At 42.8% G+C, this 12,657-nt stretch overlaps 3 non-coding genes across 3 annotated transcripts; 2 read left to right on the forward strand and 1 right to left on the reverse strand.

Annotated features, from left to right (window-relative positions):
* The first annotated feature begins 6,979 nt into the window (after positions 1-6,979).
* On the forward strand, positions 6,980-7,051 carry Trnae-uuc (transfer RNA glutamic acid (anticodon UUC)). Its single transcript has one exon. It is a non-coding gene; the product is annotated as a tRNA-Glu (tRNA).
* Positions 7,052-7,248: 197 nt separating this feature from the next.
* Trnat-agu (transfer RNA threonine (anticodon AGU)) lies at positions 7,249-7,322 on the forward strand. Its single transcript has one exon. It is a non-coding gene; the product is annotated as a tRNA-Thr (tRNA).
* Positions 7,323-7,984: 662 nt separating this feature from the next.
* Positions 7,985-8,056, reverse strand: Trnag-ccc (transfer RNA glycine (anticodon CCC)). The gene has a single exon. It is a non-coding gene; the product is annotated as a tRNA-Gly (tRNA).
* Positions 8,057-12,657: the final 4,601 nt, after the last annotated feature.

The following is a 12,657-nucleotide window of genomic DNA, read 5'->3' on the forward strand; positions in this document are numbered from 1 at the left end:
CACGTACCCCCTGGTAAAGGCCAGGCCCGGGGAGGGGTGATTGCCTGAGCTGATACCTTCTGACCATGCCGATTGGTCCCTCCGTCCGTTTCTCGGGAGGTGTGACCTGAGAGGGTCCCCACAAGGAAGGAGCGCGCCATCGGAGACGCTGGCAATCATGGGGGATTCCTCCGCAATGGATTCTACTCCATCTCTCTCAACTTCGACCCAAACACGGAAACGTGACCAGCCACCAGTGACAAAAGTACTACCGCCTGCCCCACAGTTCCTCGCCGTTTCTCGATCTGAGGACGGAAAGGATTTTTCCTCTGTCAACCCTTTTGTTATTCAGAAGGGCGTTGATGCCATAGCCGGATCTGTCAAATCTTGTACCAGGTTGCGTAACGGCACCTTATTACTCGAAACTGAGAGTGCCTTTCAGGCACAAAAACTGCTTCGGGCCACCCTCCTGTACACGTTCCCTGTCCGGGTGGAGGCCCACCGAACTTTGAATTCGTCTCGTGGTGTAGTCTATACTAGCTCCCTCGACGGATTGACTGACGAGGAGCTTCAATCTTTCCTCGCTGAGCAGGGCGTGACGGCTGTTCATCGGGTCATGAAAAAGGTCAACAATGACCTTGTACCGACCCGGACACTTTTCTTGACCTTCGATAGTGTTCAGCTGCCGTCGCACAGAAAAGCGGGCTACAAGGTTATTTCTGTTCGCCCCTATGTCCCGACACCTACGCGCTGCTAACAGTGTCAGCGTTTTAATCACACTCGCCATTCTTGTTCCAATGCGGCTAAATGTGTCACTTGTGGCAGGGATGCCCATGAGGGTGACTGTCCACCTTCGTCTCCTCGTTGTGTGAACTGTCAGGGTGACCATGCAGCGACCTTCCGCGACTGTCCCATCTACAAGGAAGAACGCTGTATACAGGAAATTTGGGTTAAAGAGAAAGTGTCCTGCTCGGCAGCTCGCAAGCTATTTGCTAGTAGGAAGCCCACGCTGCTGCCAGCGGGGAAATACAGTACTGTTCTCGCCTCTCGTCGGACTACCAGGGAGGTGGCGACGCAGACATGTGATCTGACCTTCAGCACTACAGTCGTCCGTTCGGCCAGTGCTAAGATCGCCCAGTCGACGTCTCCTCTTCCTCCCGTCACCCCTCAGACACAAGCACCTTCATTAGCTTCTGCCAAGACAAAGACCCAGAAGTCAGATGCATGGGCCTTCAAGATGAAACCGTCCCATGCAGACTTCCTACGTACCTCGAACTCCCAGCCATCGACCAGTACTTCCACTAAACGACCTTCCAAGAAGGCTAATAGGAAGCACAGTTCTCATTCTCCGCCACGGTGCATTTCTTCTCCTGCACCACCCAGCAGTTGCCGCCCCAGGCCGTCATCCATTTCGCCTGGCCGCACCGCTGGTAGCCGAACATCTGGCCGTTCACCAGCGGAGGAAGCTCCCCCTCCCGGCCATCTTAACAAGATGGCAGATGAACCTATAGAACCAATGGACGATGACTGTCCGCCTACTGATAGTGGCGGCAGTGCTCGCTCGAAGCCAGGCCCTCAGCGGCCTTCGAGGTGACCCCTTCTTGCACCTTCTGTTTCTTTTTCTTCTCACGATGGCACTTATTCACTGGAATATTCGCAGCATTCGCTCCAACCGAGAGGACTTGAAGTTGCTGCTCCGCTTGCACCGTCCGCTCGTCGTAGCCCTATAAGAAACAAAGCTACGCCCATGCGATCAAATTGCTTTGGCACACTACACCTCTGTGCGTTTTGACCTACCCCCTGTGGCAGGTATTCCGGCTCATGGAGGGGTTATGTTGCTGGTCCGGGATGATATTTACTACGATCCCATCACATTGCACACTGGCCTGCAGGCACTTGCCATCCGAATTACTCTCCCCACTTTTACATTTTCCATTTGTACCGTTTACACTCCATCGTCGTCTGCCGTTACCAGGGCAGACATGATGCAAATTATTGCTCAGCTACCTGCACCATTTTTGTTAACTGGAGACTTCAATGCCCACCATCCCCATTGGGGCTCTCCAGCATCCTGCCCGAGGGGCTCCTTGTTAGCAGTCCTTTTCAACCAGCTCGATCTTGTCTGCCTCAACACTGGTGCCCCTACTTTTCTTTCGGACACATCTCACACCTATTCCCATTTAGACCTCTCTATATGTACTCCCCAACTTGCACGCCGGTTTGAGTGGTATGCACTTGCTGATACATATTCGAGCGACCACTTCCCGTGTGTTATCCATCTCCTGCAGCATACCCCCTCTCCGTGCTCCTCTAGTTGGACCATCTCCAAGGCAGACTGGGGGCTCTTCTCTTCCAGGGCGACCTTTCAGGATCAAACCTTCACAAGCTGCGATCGTCAGGTCGCACACCTCACGGAAGTCATTCTCACTGCTGCTGAATATTCCATCCCTCACACTACTTCTTCTCCACGTCGCGTACCGGTCCCCTGGTGCACCGCAGCATGTAGAGACGCTTTACGTGCTCATCGACGTGCTTTACGCACCTTTAAACGCCGCCCTAGGGTGACGAATTGTATCAATTATAAACGATTACGTGCACAGTGTCGTCGTATTATTAAAGAAAGCAAGAAAGCCAGCTGGGCTGCTTTCACAAGCACCTTCAACAGTTTTACTCCTTCTGTTGTCTGGCGTAGCCTGCGCCGGCTATCTGGCACTAAGGTCCACTCACCAGTTTCTGGCTTGACGGTCGCGAATGACGTCCTTGTGGCCCCTGAGGATGTCTCCAATGCCTTCAGCCGCATTTTCGCAGAGGTTTCGAGCTCCACTCATTACCACCCTGACTTCCTCCCCGGAAAACAGGCAGAGGAGGCTAGGCCACCTAACTTCCGCTCCTCGAATCGTGAAAGTTATAATGCCCCATTCACCATGAGGGAACTTGAAAACGCACTTGCCCGGTCACGGTCCTCCGCTCCAGGGCCTGATTCTATTCATATTCAGATGCTGAAGAACCTTTCTCCTGCTGGTAAAGGTTTTCTTCTTCGTACGTACAATCGCATCTGGATTGAGGGACATGTTCCCGCATGCTGGCGCGAGTCTGTTGTTGTCCCGATTCCTAAGCCGGGGAAGGACAAGCACTTGCCTTCCAGTTATCGACCTATCTCGCTTACCAGCTGTGTCTGTAAAGTGATGGAGCGAATGGTTAACTCTCGATGGTTTGGCTGCTCGAGTCTCGACGCCTACTTACCAATGTACAATGTGGATTTCGTAGGCGCCGCTCTGCTGTTGACCATCTGGTTACCTTGTCGACCTTAATTATGAATAACTTCTTGCGGAAGCGCCCGACCGCGGCTGTGTTCTTTGATTTGGAGAAGGCTTACGACACGTGTTTGAGCCCGGGCATTCTCCGCACCATGCATACATGGGGCCTTCGCGGTCGCCTCCCTCTTTTTATTCGTTCCTTTTTCATGGATCGACAGTTCAGGGTACGTGTGGGTTCTGTCCTGTCCGACACCTTTCGCCAGGAGAATGGGGTGCCACAGGGCTCAGTTTTGAGCGTCGCTCTCTGCGCCATCGCGATCAATCCAATAATGGATTGCCTCCCAGCTGATGTATCAGGCTCCCTTTTCGTGGACGATTTTACCATCTATTGCAGCGCGCAGTGTACATGTTTCCTGGAGCGCTGTCTTCAGCGTTCTCTTGACCGTCTTTACTCCGTTTTTCTGCCGAGAAGACGGTCTGTATTAACTTCTGGCGCTACAAAGAGTTTCTCCCACCATCCTTACGACTCGGTCCCGTTGCTCTCCCAATCGTGGAGACAACCAAATTTTTAGGTCTTACATTTGACAGGAAACTTAACTGGTCTCCACATGTGTCATATTTGGCTGCCTGTTGTACCCGTTCTCTAAATGTCCTCCGTGTTCTCAGTGGTATGTCGTGGGGAGCGGATCGAACCGTCCTACTTCGCCTATATCGGTCGATCGTCCGCTCCAAGCTGGATTATGGGAGCTTCGTATACTCCTCTGCACGGCCATCCATCTTACGCCGCCTCAACTCCATACAACATCGGGGTTTACGTCTTGCGATCGGAGCGTTTTATACTAATCACGTCGAGGGTCTTCATGCTAAAGCTGGTGAATTGCCACTCACCTACCGGCGCGATATACTACTTTGTCGGTATACCTGTCAGCTACTGTCAATGCCCAACCATCCGTCTTATCGTTCCTTTTTTGACGACTCTCTCGACCGTCAGTACGGGTTGTATGTCTCTGCCCTGCTACCCCCTGGAGTTCGCTTTCGTCGCCTCCTTCAACACCTTGATTTTTCACTCCCTGCAACCTTCCGAGTGGGCGAGAGCCACACGCCACCTTGGCTCCAGGCTCAGGTTCGCGTTCACCTTTACCTCAGCTCGCTGCCAAAGGAGGTTACCCACAGTTCGGTCTACCACTCCCGTTTTTTGGAACTTCGTTCGAAGTTCATCAACATGACTTTCATTTATACAGATGGCTCTAAGACCAATGACGGGGTCGGTTTTTTTTTATTGTCGGGGCGCAAAGTTTCAAATACCGGCTCCATGGCCATTGTTCGGTCTTCACAGATGAGCTCTTTGCCCTCCACCAGGCTGTTCTTTACATCTGCCGCCACCGACATTCTGCTTATGTCATCTGCTCAGATTCCCTGAGCGCCATCCAGAGCCTCAGTGATCCGTACCCGGTTCACCCTTTCGTACACCGGATCCAACGCTCTCTTCAGCAGCTGGTGGACGTCGGTTCTCCGGTTAGCTTTATGTGGGTTCCTGGCCATGTCGCTATCCCTGGGAACGAAGCTGCAGATGCTGCGGCCAAGGCTGCGGTCCTCCAGCCTCGGACAGCTTCTTGTTTTGTCCCTTCGTCCGATTTTAGCAGGGTCATTTGTCGGCGCATCTTATCGCTGTGGCATGCTGATTGGGCTGCACTTACCGACAACAAGCTTCGGGCCTTAAAACCTCTTCCCGTGGCTTGGACGTCCTCCTCACGCCCTTCTCGGCGGGAGGAGGTCGTTTTAGCCCGGTTAAGAATTGGACACTGCCGGTTCAGACATCGCCATCTGCTGACGGCTGCGCCGGCGCCGTACTGCCCATGTGGGCAATTGCTGACAGTCCGCCACATTTTAACGTCCTGTCCGGATTTTAACACACTGCGTCTTGATCTTGGCCTGCCATGTACTCTAGATGCCATTTTAGCGGATGACCCACGAGAAGCTGCTCGCGTTCTTCGTTTTATCAACTTGACAAACCTCTCTAAGGACATTTGATTATGCTGTTTTTTTAATCCTATGCCTGTCATTCTTTCTTGTATCGTGTTTTCCCTTTTAGTTGCTGTTTTAAATTTGTGCCTCGCGGCGCATTCCTAACGTAGTCTGGGCGCTAATGACCATTGAAGTTGTGCGCCCTAAAACCACAAAAAAAATCAGTGTACTGCATTATTTAGGTGGAGTTTGCATGTCTGTGTGCTGTGTATTGAAATTATTTCATTAATTCAGGAGTTGTCTGCATGTCTGCAGAGTGTTGTATCGATAATTTACGGGTAGTTCACAGGCCTGTATGCTGTGTGGCATGACCACAAGCATGTCAGAGCGTGTGTTAGGTATAAGTGTGATAAAAGTACTATCTAACATCCATCCCTAAATAAATTGTTCAAAATAAAGTACACTCCTTCCTCTCACCAGCACCCCAGTGCAGACCAAGTCATTCCCCCCACCCCAGGCAGTCATATTGGTTTATGTCATGGAATGGATGACAGCGCCCTCTGGTGGCATGTAGTAGGTCAGCTGGACTCCAGACCCCATGCCGACCAGTTTGCTACCATTTCCCCTGCCATCTTGGATTATGTCATGGAATGGACGGCACTGTCCTCTGGTTACAGTACTGTGTACTACATCAGTTGGACTCTGGATCTCATGGCGACTACACTTCAGGGTGGTACTGCCTCTAATTGTTTAAGTAAATAGTGCATGCAAAATACTTATGCCCAGCAAACCCAGAGAGTCCTCTTGCCGCTTTTTCCGAGGAAGGGTCAGTTGGGAGACTTAAATTAGTGGAGGTAACCCAAGTGACCAATTTTCCCACCATTTTCTTAGGTTAGTAGAGGCGTGTTGCATTGTCCTGATGGAATGTGAAATTCCCGCCATTTTGTGGGGCAGGGGAGGAGGCTAAGGTTAATAGAGGTAGCCCAATTGACCTATCTTCCAGCCAAAATCCGCCATATTGGATGACGACACAGCCAGCATGTTGGATGACGTTATTCACTGTTGACAAGTCTACAGGCCGCCATCTTGGGTGTAATCATCGTCGCCTTCTTTGATACATTTAGCAACAATGGAGAGCAGGGTGGCACCCGCCATGTCCCCACTACTTGATGTACCATACTAAAGTTAAGTATCTTTCCCTCAAATTTGAAAACAGGCCTCCTAGAAAAAGTTTTTTCTGATTGGATAGACGCATCTTCCGTCAACGATCCCTGGACAATACAGCAATCATCTCAGGTACCAAAGGAGATCGTCCATAATCTTCTTTGTTCCCGAGCTGCTCCTGCAGCCCCTCTGGCAGTTTCTGCTATCCGTAACTCAGCTCGCCTAATACATTTTATGACCGCTTTTGTGCAGAACGTATAACATGCTGGTTCTACACGAGCCCGTTCATAATTTTGATTATTACATGCTAACCTGATGCTGAAATCAAATAATGCCACACTATGATGTCTACTGTTTTGCCGTTTATTCCGACCTTGACTTCTTTGCTTCATCATGAAAATGATTGCTTTCAGTGTAAGAGAGTAACTAGCAAAACTGTAATTAGTAATAACTGGAAACAATGTTTGTGTAGTACGACCTGAGCGCTTTGGGAGTGAGTAAGCGGGATCGTGGTGGCGGACAGAGTTGAGCATTGGCGCCAGATCCGGCCGTAAAGTTGCGTGGAGGAGAAGTCTTTCTCGATGCATACACACGTAGTGGACCCTTGACGTATGTCCGGTATGGTCTAGTGGCTAGGATACCTGGCTTTCACCCAGGAGGCGCGGGTTCGATTCCCGGTACCGGAACATGAATTTTCTGGGCTCAGATGAGAAAACATCTCACGGCCGTTTTTCGTCTTCGTGGTGTTGCTGCTCTGGGTTCCAAGTATAAGGTGAGAGGAAGTCAAGAAAGAGAGATGCATGCTCACGTGAATGGCGGGGCCGTTTTGAAGGAAGAGGAGGTGGTTTTGCGAGTTTGGACTGCTGATGCGTCAGTGTTGCGTGGCCCGTTAGCTCAGTGGGCTACAGCGTCGTGCTAGTAACGCGAAGGTCATGGGTTCGATCCCTCCACGGGCCATTCCATTTTCTCCGCTAATAGGAAATGCAGTGTCCTGCGACACTCTGCCAGGCAGATTCCAAAATTAACTGCACATCGAGCTACAAGTCTGAACGTTTCACTCAGGGGTCGCCAACGGCCGGCTCCTTTTCGATTAATGACGTTAAGCAGAGGTGGTAAGTGATTAGATGGGTGATAGGCGGGCACTCTGCGTGCTATTGGACCTTCCCACCTTCACCCTCCCCCTTTTGTGTTACAGTGTAAATTGCTGAGGGAGGCATCACAGCACATCAAAAGTACGTTAACATATGATCCAAAATTTCAAGAGGTTGTTTGCAAAAAGAGCGAAGGTAAAGTGCCAGAACGACTTTGGCGATAACACAACCGTACGAATCCACAAATAATTTCTCAAATATCGTAGTCTTGATTACCTTATTTCTCGCAGCCGATTGTCGTACTTCGCCTGTCATATCGGCCCCACCGCCGAGCGGCAGCAGCGGCAGTCGAGCAAAGTCGGGCTAAGTCGACACACGATGAAGTGAAATCAACTGAACGACCTGCCCACTTAGCTGGAACGAGGCGAGAGACGAGCAGATACCACTTGCGCCGCGACACTTGGCAATTTCGAGGATCGCATGATGTTGAACACACACTGTTGCGCTACGCAAAAATGACAGTGCTCCTGCGGTGGCCGGGAATCGAACCCGGATCAACTGCTTGGGAAGCAACCATGCTGACCGTTACACCACCACCGCACTGCGCTGCAGGCTTCCTGTGTCGTGATCCGTTGCCGCCCCTGCTGCCACCAGAGGCTCAAGCGAATCTGCTGCAGGCGCCCTGCCCGCGAGCACATCCGAACGCTTTGCCACGCTGCTTCCAGGGCGATGCACTGTAACTATACGCAGGATTGACTTCCGCTGACAAATCCACCCTTTCATGTACGGCATGGTGACTAGATGGATTTTGTATGTTCTGGACCACTAGACCAATCTTATAAAAAATAAAAAATTGCTCGTGAACACTCGCAATTTTTTTATTTTCCATAAGAGTAATCTAATAGTCGAGAACACACAAAATCCATCTACTATCCCTTTCACCTAATAATATAGTTTAATAATGTAATAGAATATATTAATATAATATAATAATAACTATAGTAAAAATCACTTACTTTACATACAATGTAAGAAATTAAAAGGTGAATATAAGAAAACTATTCTTTACCCAAGAGTTTCATAATTCTTTCTTCTTGAGCAGTCATAATATTATTATGAGTTGTTGTTTGTAAATGTTTTTGAATAAAGATTTATTTACAATTTTACCACATTCACAAGTAACTTTAATTTTCTGACATTCTTTCCAGCATTCTTTACATATATAACAATGTCCACCTGTTTGGTATTAATCTTTATAAAATTCCTCAATACCTTTTTTAATCCTACACTCACTACACTGTCTTAATTGTGGCTTGGCGCAGCCTAAAGTCTGCATTAGCTGATGCTTAGTGTTGCCCATTTAAATAAAATAAAATTGATTAGAAAAACTTTTTTAGAAAACTTCACATCACGAATTCTATATCATTATTCCCATTTTTAAGTTCCTTCATTAGTTTATATTTCACTCTCATTTGTCCTTTTTGAATTATTTGAAGTTCCCAAGATTCAATTAATTTGTAACATCTATCTGCTAAAATAACTTATCTCTTTCGAGACACTAACATCATTAAGTTTCTTGATTATAGTTTCCATTTATATACACAAAATTTTATTAGATTTATATATAATAAATTAATTTGATTTTCAGTAATGAGTAATGACCATATTTAATGTATCTATTCTATTTTCTAAAACATATCTTTTATTATCATGGGGACTTAGTGCTTTTTTGTTTACTTGAATTGTATATATTTCATGTTTTTCACTTTTAATGAAATTAAATTTTCTATATTGTTCTACATTGTTAAATAAACAATCTTTATAATCTTCTAAACTTATTTTGTTTTTAACAACACATTTCTTAATTCCTTTAGATTTCTTTTCTATTTTGTCGGCAACTTTATAAGCATACATATTTGCTCTTAAACCACAAAATTCTTCCATTATTTTTCTATTACATTCATCTTTGATTTTACCAACAACTTTTTTGTTTACTTGTGGAATATTATATAATTACCTGTCGGATAATCACTTGTATCAAAATAATCTATGATTGATATAATTTCTTTATAGTAAACTTTTAATATTGCAAATATAACTATCTGTATCTTGATAACATAATTCAATATTTTCTCCATATTTAGGTTTCATAACTCTGTAGTGAAAATCGTACATCCATTCTTTAGATAAATCAAGTATACTTAACCCAACATAAATAGGTTTATTAAATATTATTTTAGTTTTATTCATATGAATAGCAGCTAGATTTTCAGTAAATATAGTTCTATGTTTAAACTTTGGCTTAGCTAAAGGTTTATCACATACTCTACTATCTGAAACTAATTTAATATCTTGTCTAGTTCTTATATTTTCCATTGTTTTACCAAATACAGAATTATTCATTAATTTATAGAAATCTTTTTCAAAATCATTTGTAGCTTTTGTTCTTAACTGTGTGTTTCGATTTATATACTTCTTTAACCAATTAGACTGCTTAAATTTTAGCACTTTAGATAAAAAACATAATTATGTAGTACATTATAGAAATATTAAACAATATTTATCTTTAGGAATGAAACTTACAAAAATACATAAAGTAGTTATTAATTTACTTTCATTTGTACCTGGAACAACTTTTAATTCAGGAGCTAGCGGTAAATTTTTATGTAAATCTGTAAGTCTTTTGGATATTCTAGATTTACTTCAAATATATATCCCTCTTCACTATTGTTTGACATTTCACTTATTTTTGTAGAATTAAAAGTATTCAGTTCATCCCATTTAAATCCGCCATATGTTAAATACTGGTTCATAACATATAAAAATTTTATAATGTATCAAGATGCAAATAATTTTTATTTCTTTATTATTATAATCTTTTAAATATTTATTATTTGCTTTTAAATATCTTTTACAACATTGAAAAAGGAATAAGAGGTGGAATTTCACAATCATTAGAAGCTTATCATAGTGATATAATAAATAAAGTGTTTGAATAGTAATTTTTAACATTGCATCCCAAGATAAACCTGGTGCTGTAAAATACCAAGATGGATCTAAATTATATGTATTTATACATGTTTTTCTAAAATTTTCTAAAACATCACATAACAATAATACATCAGTTTTAAGATATAAATCATGATATTCACCATGATTTTTAATATTGAATGTTTCACAAACTAGTTTTGCATGTTTTTAATCTTCATCACTTATGTCACATTCATTTAATTCACTATAAAATTTATTATTTGTTGGTAATTATGTTTCTTCAAATTTTTTGTAAGAATCCATGTAATCATATGGATAAACACCTTTTCTAATTACTAAGTTAAACAATTCGGGAGATCATACTTTTTAATATTTTTAATTGGTTTTTCTTTATGTTTGATTACAGTTTATCAAGTGAAGAAGCCGTTGATCTAAATTATCAAGAAATCTCATTTTTAATTTTTTTGTATGTTTACCAAAACTAATACATTTATTTGGTATTAGTTCTGTTTCTTTATCATCATAACCAAGTTCTTTTACAAAAAGATGAGAATCATAACCAGATAAATTATGTAAATAAATAGGTACAAAATCAGGTTGTTTTAATTTTAAATTACAATTATTACATAATGGTCAAAATATTTTCCAGTTAAATGATCATGATGATGTAAATGTCTTTATACAAAAAAGAATAAAAAAGTACAAGATGTATAAATTGTAGATTTACGAAATATTTTATATTCATAAAGTGTAAGTGGTTTCATTTCTTCAGTTTCAGAATAAATTCTTACAATTTCTTGAACCTCTTGTTTTATAAATTCTATAAATTTTTATGACAATTTGGTCCTCTATAAACAATGGGATCTTTATTTTGTTATTATAATAAATATAGATACAGAAATTATAAACTTGGTTCATGTTTTTGATATTTCCTTGTGTATGGGATTCTGGATTTCGTTCACAATTATCCATTTTTAAAAGTAAACTTTCAAAATCAGCATAAATAACAAATGGAACTTTTTGCTTAAATTGATCATTTTTAAAAAATACACATTCTCCTTGATCTGGCATTTCAACTGTCAATGGTTTATTAGTTCAACAGTTTGTTGTATGATTATCTAATTTTTCCTTACAATTAAAATGTAGTAAACATAAAACGCAAATCAATTTTACTTCAGTATGTTTAGTCATTTGACTTGATACAAGTCTAAATAAACTTTTTATATTTCAATAATGTGAATTATTATCTTTCTTGAAATAAAGTAGATTAACATGTTTTTTAGATTGTTACTTTTTATTGATACACTTGATAATTTTCATCATCATCAAATGAATAAACATTAATAATTATTTCTATTTTTGGAATATGATCAACTAGTACAGGAAATTCAATATTTTCAAGTTTTTTATCAAGATCAGGACCAACATTTTTATATTTTGTTATTCTATCAGAATGATCATCTACAGGAAACAAAGCTGATTTTATAGACCACAGAATACACTTTTGATCATTATTTTTTACATTAACACATGCTTTCATATTTTTAATTTTATTCATAGTGTGGGTTCGTGGTATCATGTCCTAGTTCATGAACAGGCAACGTATGAGTGGCCAAGTAAGTGGTCCTGACAGTTGGGATACCAGTTACTTTGAATATGTCCGAGATGCCCTGCCTTATTCCAGAGTCGTGGCCACCTTTGTGCTCAAATGGCAAAGACTACCAAATCTACTGGTTAGTCCCTCAACCGTTAGTGGTAAAACTCAATGGGACGCAGGGCAAGTAAGGCTAGCAACCTGCTTGACTGGTACAATAAATATGATGCTGGCAACAATCAGAGCAAAATGCCTTGGACCTTTGGAGATGATAGAGTCCTGCCTCTAATTGACAAACCAGGGACTCCTAATATACAACTCAGGAAACGAATTGTAACGTGATGGGGAGCTATTAATATCAATAGGGGCTACTCTGGGAAGAAGGTAGAGCTGGCAGAGGCTGCAAGAAAGATGGGGTTTGACGTTGTAGCTGTTAGTGACATTTGGGTAAGGGGTGAGAAAGAAGAGGAAGTGGGAGAATACAAAGTCTACCTGTCAGGAGTCAAAGCAGGAATAGCGCAAGGGGGTGTAGGGCTTTACATCAGGAAGGAAATGGAACCCAGCGTAGTTGCAATAAGGTATGTAAACGAACGACTGATGTGGATAGATTTGACAG

The sequence above is a fragment of the Schistocerca cancellata genome, chromosome 9 (genome assembly GCF_023864275.1).
Source record: "Schistocerca cancellata isolate TAMUIC-IGC-003103 chromosome 9, iqSchCanc2.1, whole genome shotgun sequence".
NCBI classification, from domain to species: domain Eukaryota; kingdom Metazoa; phylum Arthropoda; class Insecta; order Orthoptera; family Acrididae; genus Schistocerca; species Schistocerca cancellata.